At 39.9% G+C, this 15,082-nt stretch overlaps 1 protein-coding gene and 1 non-coding gene across 3 annotated transcripts in view; both read left to right on the top strand.

Annotated features, from left to right (window-relative positions):
- Positions 1–4,931: 4,931 nt before the first annotated feature.
- trnat-agu (transfer RNA threonine (anticodon AGU)) lies at positions 4,932–5,005 on the top strand. Its single transcript has one exon. It is a non-coding gene; the product is annotated as a tRNA-Thr (tRNA).
- Positions 5,006–10,626: 5,621 nt separating this feature from the next.
- znf462 (zinc finger protein 462) overlaps positions 10,627–15,082 on the top strand; it is a 50,219-nt gene continuing 45,763 nt past the window's right edge. For both annotated transcript variants that reach the window (XM_025062087.1, XM_025062088.1), the window contains exon 1: positions 10,627–11,343. The gene's annotated coding sequence lies outside the window, so the exon portion shown is untranslated. The remainder of the gene's footprint in view (positions 11,344–15,082) is intronic.

Genomic DNA, 15,082 nt, shown 5'->3' on the forward strand with positions numbered 1-15,082 from the left:
CTTTAAGAGGACTTTTTTTGACACTAACAGAAAGGCGAGTCCAAGCAAGTCCAGAAGTGTCCAGTCCAACCCTCCCTAGACTGTATTAGCCTTTCCCACACAATTACTGTATATCCACAGTAGAGTGATGACGCAGAGTAAGGTGAACGAGAAAGTGGCCGACAGACGAGGGGAGATGCTGAGAGATGCTACGATGTGTGAACCAATCAGCACAAGGAACAGAAGAGCATGCTGAATTAGCCAATAGTACACCGAGTACGCATTGTATTAACCAATAGTACGCTGAGGTAAACAAAGCGACCAGCGATTGTTCGCAAATGCACTTATCTCAAAACAAGAATCAATATTTTTAAAGACAAAACTTTCCTATGGAGAAGTATTTTATAATGCCTTTTAGTTTATTTGTTACTGTATTTTGTAATATAGCGAAAATTTTGCTAGATCGGATTAAAATAAAAATCTATGTACAGAGGGAGCGAAAGGAGAACTGCGATATAGAGAGGGAACACTGTATTTCGACTTGTCCTTCAAGACAAATTTTTATATTCTCTATTTTCTAAATAAAAACAAACTAAAAATGATCCAAACATTTATACAATTCTCTTTCCACAACATCAGTCGTGTCCCCTTTCACCTACTGTGGAATACTCTTGTTTTAGGCTCAACAAATTTAAGAGCCATGTGTATCAGGTCAGTACGTATCCTAAAGGCAACAATGTTTACAGCAATGCTTCAGTGCTCAGGTCACAACAGGCCCTGACATGTGCAGGGATCGTCCAGTTCCAGTCAGTGCTGCCTGCTGCCGTAGTCTATGCTTACAATCACTTATCAGCTATTAATAAACAAAATAAATAAACAATAGTACGACCCGCGACCAAGATAAACGCAACATCTTACCTTAAGGTCAGGGATAAACAATAGTACGACCCACGACCAAGGTAAACGCAACATCTTACCTTAAGGTCAGGGTGTGGTCACCAACAGGTTTTTTTGCACTAACAGCTGTTTTCATGTATTCAGCCACTCTCAGGCAGCACTCGGTTAAAGCTGAAGAATCCTCTTAGAGAAACCAAACAGTTCCAGTGCCTAGGTCCTAAAATGACCCTGGATGACTGACAACCTACATGGACATTCCACTTGTTTTCATCCATCCATGCACACAGCTGCATACAGGCCATGGAGGAGTTGTCACAGTCGGGTGGTTCAGAAAAGCAGGATCCATCCAACAGTACCGTGTACAGATCATCATAACCAAACAAGCTGTGAAAGGTTTGAGCGAATCACCGACGCCAACTGCCAATCTGAAATGACTCTGTTCCTGTCACATTTGCCCCGTCTTTTTACAACTGCCATCTAAGGCTGAATGGCCCTGACATTCTTTGGTTCAGTGCAGTGAATACGGGATATATACTTTTCACATCGTTTTATGTTCAAGGCCACAGAAAAAAGAGAAAAAAATGTTAAAATATCCTATTATTTGAAGTATTTCGCTGCTGCTTCCCCCCATTTGACCTAAATAGTGAAACACGACTCTTGAAAATATTTCATAAACCACATTTTCAATGAGTTTCTAAAGGTTTTTAGACGTTGGGGACAAGATGTGTGGATTGGAGAAACTCAACAGCCACGGAACACTAGAGCAGAGACAGGACTGAGGTAAATCTTACTGACAGAGGAGACTTAATTAGATCTTTGGACAGTGATCAGATCAGTTTCTTTCCGTATGACATTTCTGCACAGATCTAAAAATATTAGGCTAAGTCAAAAAGTTCCAAGACAAGGAAAATCTTTTTTTAAAAATCTTTTTAAAAGAACACCCTTCCATGTAGATTTCTGGAAAATGTCTTTCCCAACCTGCTGCAAAAGGACTGGTACTGAAATCCTTTCAAGTTTTCTTTCAGTTTGGACAAAGGAAGAAACTCAGTATCCTTTCAAATTTTTTTCTTCAGTTTGGACAAAGGAAGAAACTCAGATGGGGTTAAATCAGAAACAGTAGCAACACATCATTACGTCAATAGTAGGTTTCCATTTAGTTTTATGTGAAAAAAAACAACAGGTCCTATTTCTGCTTCACCGTCCCTGACGTCTCAACCACAAAACAGATTCCAAGAATCACACAATAGCAGGCTGTGTCTCTCAGGTGACCCACTCTCATTCACACCTAGAGAAACTAAACCTGAAAGTGGGTCAGGAGTGGAAGGTCCTGTTCTGCTCAACCTATACTTCCTGTCAGACAGAGCTCGGCTTCTTAGGAGCTGAAGAACGCTCTTGGGTATTAACAGTAATGTTCATTCATCTTCTACCTCTCCAGAAATGTCGGGGCAGTGTGAGCTGGAGCCAGACCCAGTCCTGGTGGGTGAAGATGGGGGACACAAGAAATAATATAAAAAAATTAAACTTTCTGCATATTTAACACATTTGGCTGACCAGAAATTGAGCAGAGCTTTTAAACCAATAGCGCATTTTTTTTCAAATAAAAAGCACAATTAAACAACTTAACTTAAGCAAACAGTGACTGGGTGAGGTGTAAAAGCCTCATCTCTCCACTGGGTCGTTAAACTGAGAAGAGACATTTTAGACATTTATAATTTTTTTCATATCATATCCAAACAAATCTCACACTCATGGGATGTTCACACTAAATGGAATAGACGTAAATTGAGCGGCAACTTTGCATACACAATCAATGTAAGTGACGCAACAACATGCGATTTAATATCAGGCAGTGCGATTGGCGCAAGACGCAAGACGACCGAAGTGTCTAGAGTTTTTGGAGCATCTGATGCGACGGTAATAACGTTGGAAAAAGATGACATCATGGCGTGACACCCCATCAGCCACAAATTCACACACTGTCACTTCCCTGAAGTTAAGCAATGAAGTTTGTGAAGAATGGAGTAAAAGCTCATCATCATCAGCATATGTGGGCACATGGTCCACACCGCTGCTACGTTTTATGTGACCAGAATAAAAAAAGGAAGAGGCACGGGTTTAAGTTAGCCAGAATTAGAGAATCTCTAGTCAGTTGTGAGCCTATCTGGAGCTCGTTTTACTACGTTGGCTACGTTACATCTAGCTAGTCAGGTCAAGTGACACAATACAGGTGTTTCAAGCTATTTTTTTAGTGTGTGTGTCTATTGCATTTGATGTAAATCCTTTCTTTGTTGAAACACTGTTGACCTACCTAAATAAACTACAAGGATAGTTAGACGTGGCAGCAGAAAAACACCAACACTGGCTGACCCTGGTGCAGCTGGTCATGGTGAAAGGTTATGGAGTATTGGGTTGCTGGATCATGTCTATGAAGATTCTCAGTCATCCAATTTCATGTCCAGTTGCCTAACAGAACTCTTCAACGTTGCTGGATCAGTTAATGATTTAAAGTTAAGTGTCAGACCTGATACAGTACTGACTCTGTATCAGAGTTGCCCTGCAATTAACCTAAACTCGCATGTTTTTGACTGTGGGAGGAAACCGAAGAACCTGGTTAAATCCCATGCACACATGAAGAGAACATACAAACCATTGAGGGGGGTCAAGTAGGTGATGTTCTTGCTGTAAGGCAAGAGCACTAATCGTTCTCCCACGATGTGGCCCATGAGAAAACAAACAAGTCAATCTCTTGTACGGTCCATCCATAAACATATAAAAAAAGCCTGAGAAAATATAAACCAAACAAACTCTTAGCCTCATGTCTTTTTGTTCATATTCAAACCACGTGCAACAAAAATTTACAAAGCATCTCCTCAACACCTGCAGACAGCTGAGAATTGCATTCATATTAAACACAGCAGGTACAGTGTATTCACAGTTCACGGAGACGAGTGGAAAAAGCAATATATTTGTTTTGTATTTCCCTATTGCTTGTGTGTCTTTTCCCAGAGATTTCCATTCTGTCCCTCGTCTTCATTTGCATATTATCACTCAGAGTTGCAGGCAGATAGAAAAAAGGTGCGACAGTATTTCATGCAGGTCATTAGTCTGCAGAGAAAACAAACGCTGGCTTATTTGAGCTACCGAGGAGAATTTACTAACTATATCCTTCATGTTAAATGCTTGCCTTGATGGAAGTAAAAAAAACCATTAATAATTTACAATCATTTTTCTTCTCAGCCATAGACCACGACAGTTTACTGCATTTTAAACCTATGTGTAAATATCCCTGCAGGCAACATAGTCTTTATGGATGATAACGGTTATTGCTTCAATAATTGTATGTCTCTCTCTTTGCTCTAGGGCACGTTGTCTCACGCTGGCAACAGGAAATTTGCTCTGATTGTTAGTCTTTATCAGAAATGTTTGGCTTCTTGCTAAATATTTGAAGGAACTGCTGTTGCCTTACAACAAGGAGGTCAGATGTTCCTCAGTTCAATCCCTGTTCTTTCCTCCCACAGTCCAATAGTGAAATATTCACAAAAAATCAACATAAAAAAATAACATAATATAATACAACAATAATAGAAATCAGTAGAGAAAGTCATAAAAATGGTCAGAGATGGAAAAATTAAATTAAATTCAGTTTGTTGTTTTTAAACCTGTCAAAGACAAATTATGAAATTTAAGTCTAAATATGGTCTGATATGGATTAATTCGTACATATGAAATAAATAATTTTGTTCTTAGTAATAAATACAATGGCTGGAGTGGTGAGTGCTTAAAGCAGTTACGTTGTTGGCTCAATCCCCTAATTAAAAGTAATTAATTAATTTAAAAACGAATAGTCTTTTTTTTTAATTTGCATATTCCTTCCAGGTGTGTACTGTGTGCACAGTCCAAACATATACAGATTAGAAATGAGACTTTTATCGACAGTTCATGGATCCCAGGTGTACCTGTCTGTTCAAAGAATCATCTTATTTTGCTACTTGAATGAATTTTAGTAAAACTTTTAAATACTTTCTGAAAAAAGTTTCACACACAAAATTCTTTCACACGCTGTGGCTTAGTTGGTTAAAGTGCCTGTTTAGTAAACAAGAGATCCTGGGTTCAAATCCCAGCAGTGCCTTTTGGGCAGTGGTGTCTTGGTGGTTCAGGAATCGGACTTGGATCCGTTAGGTTTCACATTTTATTCCACCATCTCCCAAGTTACCACTGAGGTGCTCTGAGCGTGGCACAGTACGCCACACACAGCTCCCTGTTCTTTAAAAACTGCCCCCTGCTGACTGTGGTGATTGGTTAAAAGCAGAGCTCACATTTTGTTGTTTGCTCACAATCACAAGTAGTTCACGTTCCTTCCTTCCTTTCCTAAATACTATAATAATAATGTGCGCTGACCCGTGTGTGACTCCATGGTTTGTATCGGTTCCAGTTCTGGGAACTTTTATCAAAAGGGCACATTTGTGTTCTCACTGGCACGGGGTTCTAAGACACGACCTTGTTCCTGGATGACAACCGTTGTTGAAGAGTGGAAAAGAGACTTAAAAGTGATGATTTCTAATTAGCAGAGCATGAAATAAGACGCTGATACATCAGTGTTAGTGCATCCAAAATACCAGTGGTCACCTCCTAAATCTGTTCAGCAGCATCACCCCCCCCCCCTCCCCAGCCATCCTCTCCCCCTCACTCCCTCCTAAATCCCTGGTGACTGGACTGTTTTTAGCTGTGTGGATGCAGGCCGAGCACGGTGTGTGGGGGAGGCCGCACCAGTGGGGATGTCCTGGTGCAGTCTGTGCCGGCCATTCCATATTAATCAGATTTGTCGCAGCAGCCATATGTCCTATCAGCATGATAAACCCCGACCGCTACCTGGCAGCCGCAGGATGCACTGTCAACACACACCGCGTGTGTGTGTGTTTGTGCGAGTGTATACATGGGTGTGCACATTCCACACGCTGTTCCTCCGAAGACGCTCCTGCACAGTTCTGTTGAGGCATCACATTTACCTCGGAATAAATAATACAGGTAGTGTTTTCACTCCCAGCAGACTGACGGAGGAGGAAGTCAGATCTGGGCCAGGTGACGGTTAGCCGCAGTGTTAGGGAAATACACGGGGATACGTACGTCACTGTAACAAGAGAACTGGCACTATAGGAGAACTTTGAAGAAGCCTGTTCCTGTTTCCATCTGTCACTTTTAGCAGAGGTCCACAACCTTCTGTGGGCCAGGATTAGCATAACCATGTAGGAAATATTTTAAAGGACCAGACGGCGAGGCTCTGCGAAAAAAACAAAACAAAAACTAATGGTAGAACAAATATAAGAGTTAATGTGTCACATGATCAGTTATACATGTGACCCTGAGGCGCTCAGTCAAAATTTTCAGTATTTTTTAACTGTTTTTGTTACTGAAAAACTATATAGAAGTACAGATCTAGAAGTGTCGGTGTTCCAGGAATATGTTTGAATATCTTTGAATCTTTCACCAACATACTCTAAGCTACAGAGGCAGAAGGACTGTGTACAGACCGTGTGCAGTACCATGATCTGGACTGGACCACAAAAACTAGAGACGTTAATGAAATGGCCAGGTGGAAATCCCTGACTGAGTGTTTCAGTTCCTCTGGTCAGGCTGCAGAACTGTTCGCCTGAGCAGCAGCTGAAACAGGAAGTCGCCCGTGTCTTTGTTGATTAAAAGTTTAACTTACCATGATGCTGAACAAAGGGTTGGACTGTGAATATATATATATATATTTATATTTTTTTTTTTGTTAATATTATTAGTTTGGAAGCCAAAGTTTCATCACAATTGGCGTGTACCAGGAGACGTTTCATTTCTGGTCATTTGGGGCCTTGATATTGACGACATATGGACAAGTACTGGTCCAAGGCCTGGTGTTTGAGAACCTTTTTTTTATTGCGTATTCTACTCTCTCACGAAATTCAACTCATGCTCAACTCATATAAGACAGGTTGTATCAGAATCTACTGCCGTTTTATTGAGGGTGGCAGCAACCGCAGATTAGTGACGCAAATACTGAGTGAATACCATTTCCTCTGTGAAGTATTTTGCTGAATATATTTGTATCCCATCAGCCACACCATGTGTCAAACCTGATTAAGTCTGTTTGTATCATAAACAAATTAAATTTCTCTCTGTTCCTGTAAGTCTGACAGCAATCAGCAGGTGGCCCTCTTACATGATTTGTGTCTCTGAGTTTTTTCAGGTTTTTTGAGGTAAGACAGAATAATGTAGGTAAAAATCAAACCAAGATTCCAACTTCCTTTTACTCTAAACTCCCCCCCCCAGCAAATCCCTTCATAAGACTGGAATTAGACTAAACAGGGCAAATGTTCTTATTGCCATCTACTGTTTGTTTGAAAAAAGCAAAGCACTGCACTTCACACACACAAACTGGGAAAAAAGTCATAAACCTAATAATTAACACTGCTGGTACAAACAGGACAATGTTACTGTTGTTGTTCAATGTTAAACAACCAGTTACTGAACATTCACAAAACACCTAACAAAACAAAACAAACAAGTACATAGACTAAGCACGAGAAATAAAATTATATGGAAAACATATTGCCAATAGCTAAATGTCAGAAAGTAGAGATTAATATCTGGAAGCTCACTAAAAGGTCAGAATTGTCCTAGCTAAAATCATACTTGTTTTTGCTGATGTTACAGTAGTGAAAACGAATAGTTACCATGATCAAAAACAACAAATTATTAGTAGGCAGATACCATAATAACAATATTCATAATGTTAGTGTGGTTTATGAAAGACTACGTCAATGAAGTAGGACAAATCTGGTCCATTTGTTAGTGGGTCACAAAATTCCTGCATTTCCTTGAGTCCCAAATCATGACATAGTTCTGTCTCCTCCTCAGTTCAGTTTGGCTTTTACATTTTCTCTACAGCTCGTAGATGTTCATTACTAGACTTTATTTAAGACTTTATTCAACGATGGATGAATGACGTTGTCGAAGAAGGTGACAAGTTGAGAACGTCTTCTTCACAGCGTGACCCCTGAACATGACCTGGAACGTCAAGCCAGTGTCATGAATAAATATCTTCAGGAGTTAGCATTCAAGAAGTCCTGGAACAGATGGTGTGACTCCCACAGAGCAATGGTCTCCAAATCATATGAGGAGTCAGTCTGGGATTAGACCAGGAGGAGGAGGAGGAGGACACGGTGACAGATTAAAGAACCCAATGAACTGTGGTCAGTTCTCCATGACGTGTTCCCAAAAGCTCCTGATTTAAGTTATGATTTGTGATGCATTATTAGTGGAAAACAACAATTGAATTGAAGGAGCCAAAATGACTATACAGTACGACCTCTGCTGTATGAAAGAAAAACTGAGGTCAGGGGTTAGGTGTAGGTCTGTTTTAACATCAGTGAACCTATACAAATGTATGCTCCAGTGTTTGTGTGCCGGGCTGGCAGAAGGGGGCGGTGTGGAGGGAATGAGGGAAGATACATTTTCGAATAGTTTTGCCTGACTCACAATTCATTTTGTAAGAAAAAAAATCCTCTGCCTTTACACCATTGGCAACGTCCAGATACTTCTGTCTTTGTTGTACATACAACAAGTAGTACCTGCTAGAAATGTGTGTAGTACTTTTTGTTCCAAAAAAGTTTTCGTAAATTTTGGCAGTAGAATACATGACATACAGCAGAGGTTTACTGACAACTGTTGTTCTTAATTATTATTGTTTTATTTGTTTATTTTGATCAGAGACATGTCTTATTTTAAGGTGTCTCTTCACACAATTAGAAAATCCTTCCATTTCTTTTGATTTGCAGTACATTTCCTGTGGTCCTGTGGTCAATGCTCTACTGTATGCAGTACTCACATACAACTGTAGGGATTCCTGAGGGCAACATTTTGTTAATTACAGTCTACGACTAAACCTTAGATTTGCAAAATTTAATATTTGATACAGATGTGGTTCCATATTGTAGCGGTTAGCACCGCTGCCCCTGCAAGCAGAGAACAGAGAGTCCTGGGTTCGATTCCCAGATGAACCACATACTTGGTGGCTCCAAAGGGTCAGCCTGTTGCCACAGAGCTGCCAGTAGCACAAAAAATGTTTCAATTGTGCAGTCATTAAAGTTCAACTTTAATTTATTTAATTTAGATTTATGTAACGGGCCAAATGAGACCTGTAAAAGAACCAGCTGATGGACTCCTGACATCTACAGCAGAGCTTTTGGTGGTAATACTGTAGCTACGTATTTAGCACTGACTATCGTCTGTTGGTACTTGTACTTCATTTTTATTGAGTAAACAGTTGCACGTCCTTTCATTCATGACAGCTCCCATTGTCAAGTTGTTGAGTTAAAGGAAGAATACACTGCATGAGTATGTGTTTAGCAACAAATACTTATTTTATTATTTACATAACAGACAAAGGCGATGTTTCATCATCCTGATGAATCCACATCCATAAATGCAGGTGTGGATTGCAGTCGTTCGACCTGAGATTGAATACACAATAAAAAAAATCAAAAAAAAATTCCAACTACTCATAAACCACCAGCTTTGGTTGAAGCTGTTTTGGACTGGTGTGAGTGAGGCTTCACTCTCCCCTCACTCACCTCCACTCTCCTCCACCCTCCCTCTCATACATCCTTCCTCACGCTGACATCCATCTGAGCAGAACCCCGCACCTTTTGTCTCGGGCTGCCTCTTTGTTAGGCTGCCTGCGGACAGAGCATGCAGCCTGCAGCAGCACTGGCAGCAGCAGCATCATGTCTGCTCCACAGTGACCATGTCATGACAGCAGCATACCGCAATACTCTTATTATTCATGCATTCGTCAATCAATCCATCCGTTTATTTACTCCCACAAAGAGGTGCGGTGATTAAACGCTGGAATGTAAATGAATTGATTTGCTTTTGTTTGAATAAAGGTCATGAAGGACTTGTGGTGTGTGTATGGGTGGGGAGCGGATATAATATCTAATAATATTGTTTCATTATTGTTTGAAATGTCATCTATTATAAGGCAATCATTTGCATTTTCTTTGGAGAAGAAAGTTTATCCAGAATATATAGTTTATTTATATAACTACAATTACTATTATCATTGTTACAAAAAACATTGTACGACAAAAATTTATATCTGCACTACTGGGGTAAAAAGGTATTACTAATTAATACTGTTTAGTCTAATGCACCAGGCTCTTAGGTCTATAACATAAACCTTTATTATCAATACAGTCGACATGGATGATTATAACTGGTAAATTCTAATCATTAAAACATTTAAATAATATTGATAAAAAATGAATGATATTCAAAATGTGAATATAATTTGTAAAATTAGTAAAAACTATTCATAAAAACATGTAAAAATGATAAAGGCATAAATGTGAATGAGAGAACATGTTAACATGGAGTATAAAAATGTCAACATAAATTAGGAAATGAAAGAATGTCTTCATAAATAATAAAAACATCAATGACTCAAACATGTAAATATAAATGATACAGATGTGTAGCACTAGTGCGAAAATATTGTAAACAAAAAGGATTAAACCACATCAAAATGAACGATACGAACGTGTTTATACATCAAAGATAACATGTAAACAAGAATAATAAAAATGTATGAACGTACATGAGAAAACATGTAAATTGACTTTTAAAAACATCCAGGTGTAATAATACATAAAAATAATGTTAATAACATATTAATATGAACAATAAAACAGAAAAACATTAATGATAAAAACATATGAATATGAATGATAAAATGTGTAATTACGAATAATACAAATATAAACGAGTGAGAAAAAACGACCCAAAACCTGTTAATATGAATGACGAAAACGTGTCTTTATTAATAGTGATTTACGACGTAGTGATACAAATACGTCGTAAATCACATCTGTATTTTTTTTATAGTGTTTATATGTGGTTAAAGTGTGAAGCATCATCATTGTCATCATCATCATCCTCATCACCAAAGTGAACTGCAGATAACCTCATGACGTGGCAGACACACTATGGAAAGCCTGTATATATAATTCTTGCTTCCCTGCGTCTATCTGCTGCTGGTGGTCTGATCCACACATCGAGGACATTTTTTTTTCTTTCCGACTTGAGTCTGGATGAAGGATGAGCTTCTCACACATAGACGTTGTCCATCCTCCTGCTGCTTCTGCTCCTGCTGCTGCTGCTGCTGCTGATGCTCCTTCGTCTCATCACAAACTCTTGTGCACCCTCTGGTGCTTGCTAGTCTCCCAAACTTCTTTGTGTTGCCTGCTCGGCAGATTGTCTTCCTTGTCTGTGTGCTGGTGGTTGCTCATTATTCAGAGACAGACGGATCTCAGGTCATCTGCAGCTGCAGCGAAGGAGAAGCAGGAAAGATGGCGATCATCCATTAGAGCGACTGGGCGCACGCATGAGATACAAGAGGACAAGTTTCGGGAGGAGAAGACTCTACCAGTGAGTTTTATTTCACTATATTTCCAACATTTGTTCGGCATGGATTTGAAGGTCTGCGAGAACGTCGCTGCTGGTAGATCATGGGATATAATGTGGAGAGCGCCTCGTGAATGACCTGGAAAGAGCTGACCCCCCTTTTCTAAGCTCCTCGCCGTCCAGGTCCAGCCGACTGGAGTGGGAGAGGAAGCCGGGAGAGGGGCTTTGGTCGGGTGGTCGCCCCCATACACTCAGAAGCCCAAAGTGGGTCTTCTGGTGCTGCTCTAATAACCAGACCCAGCGCTTCCTCGCTATGTCGCCTGTCGGTTTGTTGTCAAAGTGACACAAGGAAATGGACGCGGCGTCTGTAGTGTGAAGTGTGCTGTGTGTGTAGTGTAGAGAGAGACGCAGAGGAGTGTTTTGTTATTCTGACATGTCTGGTCAGGGGAATTACTGCTGGCTCTGGCAGCGCGTCCCTCCGTCCGTCCGTGCGTGTTGTTGCGCCTTAGCTTCATGGAGAAGCCATTGCACGGATTGCTCTCCTCTCTCTCAACCAGCCTCCATTAACCACAGAGAGGAGCTGGTCCACTCACACTCACACACACACACAGTGACACAGTCACCCTGAGAGTCATGTCCAGTGTGAGGAGCCTTTAAACGCGACTTCTCAGTTAAAAAAGAGAAGCCTTGTCTTCTGCTTCTGTGGGTCGGTTCTCCACAGGCTTGGAGCTCCATGTCTAACGGTGATAATGGGGAAATGAAGGTGGACACACTAAAGTCTGTGTGAATTTGTGTTGTTTTTGTTCTTGGTGCTACACTGTTAGCTGCCTGTTGGCTGTCACTGATCTGAAGTCAGGTACATGTCACTGGCTACTGTCTTCTCTATAAAATGGAGGAAAGCAGATGAGCCTCCAAGGAGAGAGACAGCCCTGGAGTCAGACTGGCAGGATGTCTTCTCCTCACCCCATGACAAAGGTTGTTTTGTAAGAACACACCGCCACATTCTTCTTCATCATCTTCTTCTTCGTGTACTTATTATTTTATTTTCATCTTCTACCACATTTTCTTTCTTTTTCGTCTTTTTCTTCTTCTCCTCCTCCTTGGACTTTTCTTCTTAATATTACTATTACCTTTCTCATTTTGTTCTCCCACTCCCCTTTATCCAAATTATTGTCTTCTTTTTCCATTTAATGTTTTGTTATAATCACCAGCTTTGTTTCTTTTTTCTTCTACTTCTTCCTTCTCATCTGCTACTTCTGCCTGTGACTTGCTACTTCTTCTTTAAATGGAACCCTGTAAAGACAGATTTTTGAAGGATGTTGTTGTAAAACTTCACAAACTTTGATTTTCACCACCAAATTAAACTGATTGCACCTATCCAGAAGACCGCTTTTACAAACCCTTATCTTGGTTTATCTTGGTTTTAAAGTGTCAATCCCAGTTAGCTCCTTGACCTATGAACCTCTTCGTTCTGTTGTCACTGTTAACTATATTCCTTTTTCAACCTTAATTTGAAATATCAAGAAAAAGTACCAAAATTATTTCCACAGTCCTACTATACAAATAAAGTAAAATCATGTCCAACACATGCTACATGTTTGTGCTTTTGGCACAACTGGCCTCTGTTTGGGGAAAGTGTGTCAACACGGCTTGAAATAATGTCTTGTTTATCTTTGTGATTTTATTCCATGCCCACTCAGATGTTTCCTGTTAAAGTCTAAATAAACATGGAGCAATGTAGAGTTGATGAGCCATGAGTGGCTCTAAATAATAATTGAAGTCAGGCAAAAACTTGACACAAAGTCGTCAGAAATTGGTTGACAATAACTTTTGCTAAAGTTGGAAAAAACAAATACACCCACCATTGTGGTGGATTGCGATCTTCCCTCTTAAGCCTACCTTGTCACTGACTCTGCCTGCAATGTATTATACGTTTTGCCCCACAGCAAGGTTTTTGCGTTGACATTTTATGTAGCTTTGATGTGCTTAAAAAATCATACTGGAGCATGTCAAATTGTTTAAAGCAGTTGCTGCATGATCAAACAGACAGTTCTCCAAGCACTGCAAGCAACTGGGCTAAACAGTCCATCTGAGCAGACATATATGACACCAAAGCATCTTAGAAATAACACCTTTATGGTTCTGAACTAATGATTCTTTTCTTCACCAGTATGTCTCATCAGCTTTTAAGGCATTGGACCCTATTGCATAAGAATATTATTGCTTTGCTGTTAGCAAGTAAGCTAAACAGTTACACAAAGGCAGGATTTCTCCCTCTCACTTTCCCTCTCTCTCTTACACAGTCACAGAGACCATGAAAGTGTGGAAATAGTCCAAACGCCCATTCTTAACTATTATGATGTTTAAAGTTGAATCTTAACAGGGTTAGTGTGACCGTTTCATGCATCCTGGCATTTGTTGAAAAGATAATAATAACATGACTGTACTCTACATTGATGTGTGTTGTTTGTGTTCCCGGTGCTCTGTTGCTACATTAGCTGCCTATTTGCTGTCACTGATCTGAAGTCAGGTCTATGTCACTAGCTGCTGGTGAAGAGCTTCTCCATAAAATGGAGGAAAGCAGATAAGCCTCCAAGGAGAGAGCACTCTGGAGTCAGACAGGCAGGATGTCTTCTTCTCATGACATAGGTTGCATTGTGCAAGAACAAATGGCGACATTCTTCCTTTTCTTCTCCTTCTGCTTTGTCTTCTTCTACTATCTCTTCTGTTTCTTTTTCTATTTAGTGTTTTTTTTTCTCACTTTTATTCTTCTCTTTTAAAGGGAACCACACAAATGTTATTTTAACTGAGATATGCATTTATAAACTCAGTGACAGTACAATACCTTCCCCTTGACCGATTCACCTTATGCAAACTTGTTGCAGTCAAATAGAAACTTCTCAACTTTTTTCTTTAGCCTACGTGCTAGCTGCTGGTTCTGCTTCAGAGGTTGGAACACAACCTTTGTATATCATGATCAAATGGCTTGATAAGTGAGAATTGGCATTTGTTTAAACCTCGGGCTAAATGTAAATTGGACTTGCCGTACAGTCCTTCTGCCATTTTTGACTTTATAACTCAATGTTCACTGAAATTACTTGCAGCTATACTCCTGGGACAGTCATAACTGTCACTTACACATGGTGCCTACTTGTGTTTTAAGAAGAGTTGGTGTTGTAGTAGGCAGAATTGGCTGCTAGTGGTTTGCTGAACTTTCATGTCAACTTTCCAGGTTTTGCTTTTAGAATGTAATACCTAAATTGAATTACCGTGAACAGTCTTTAGTTTTGAAGGCTGGAGAAGATAACAACGCAAAATACCTGCTAATCACATCCTTATTTAACCTTTATTTGCACATCTTTTGTAAAAGGCTGTCATTTGAAACCAAAAATATTTGTACAGCAGCCTGACCAGATTTGTAAATATCAATTTAAAGGGGGAGTGGTGGAGGACTTGACTATGTACAGTAAACCAACCAATAAGCAAAAATAAGGAAACGGCAGAGAAAGTGAAAGACTGGAAAGAGATGTGAGAGTGGGTTTACATTCTGTTTGATATGTAACTAATCAGTTTGACTAATGGGAAATTTTGTGATATTTTTAAAAGCAAAATCCTGAGTTGACAAAGCCCAACTCATAAACCTAATTTGACCTACCTTAAATGTACCACAGCAGAATGGATTGATCCAACTGGGTCAAGCACCGCTCTCTGTGAAATTCTCCAGCAGCCCTCAGGCTTTGTGTATTTGTGTTTGGTATGAATA

Source organism: Cynoglossus semilaevis, chromosome 14 (assembly GCF_000523025.1).
Source record: "Cynoglossus semilaevis isolate Cse_v1.0 chromosome 14, Cse_v1.0, whole genome shotgun sequence".
Lineage (NCBI taxonomy): Eukaryota > Metazoa > Chordata > Actinopteri > Pleuronectiformes > Cynoglossidae > Cynoglossus > Cynoglossus semilaevis.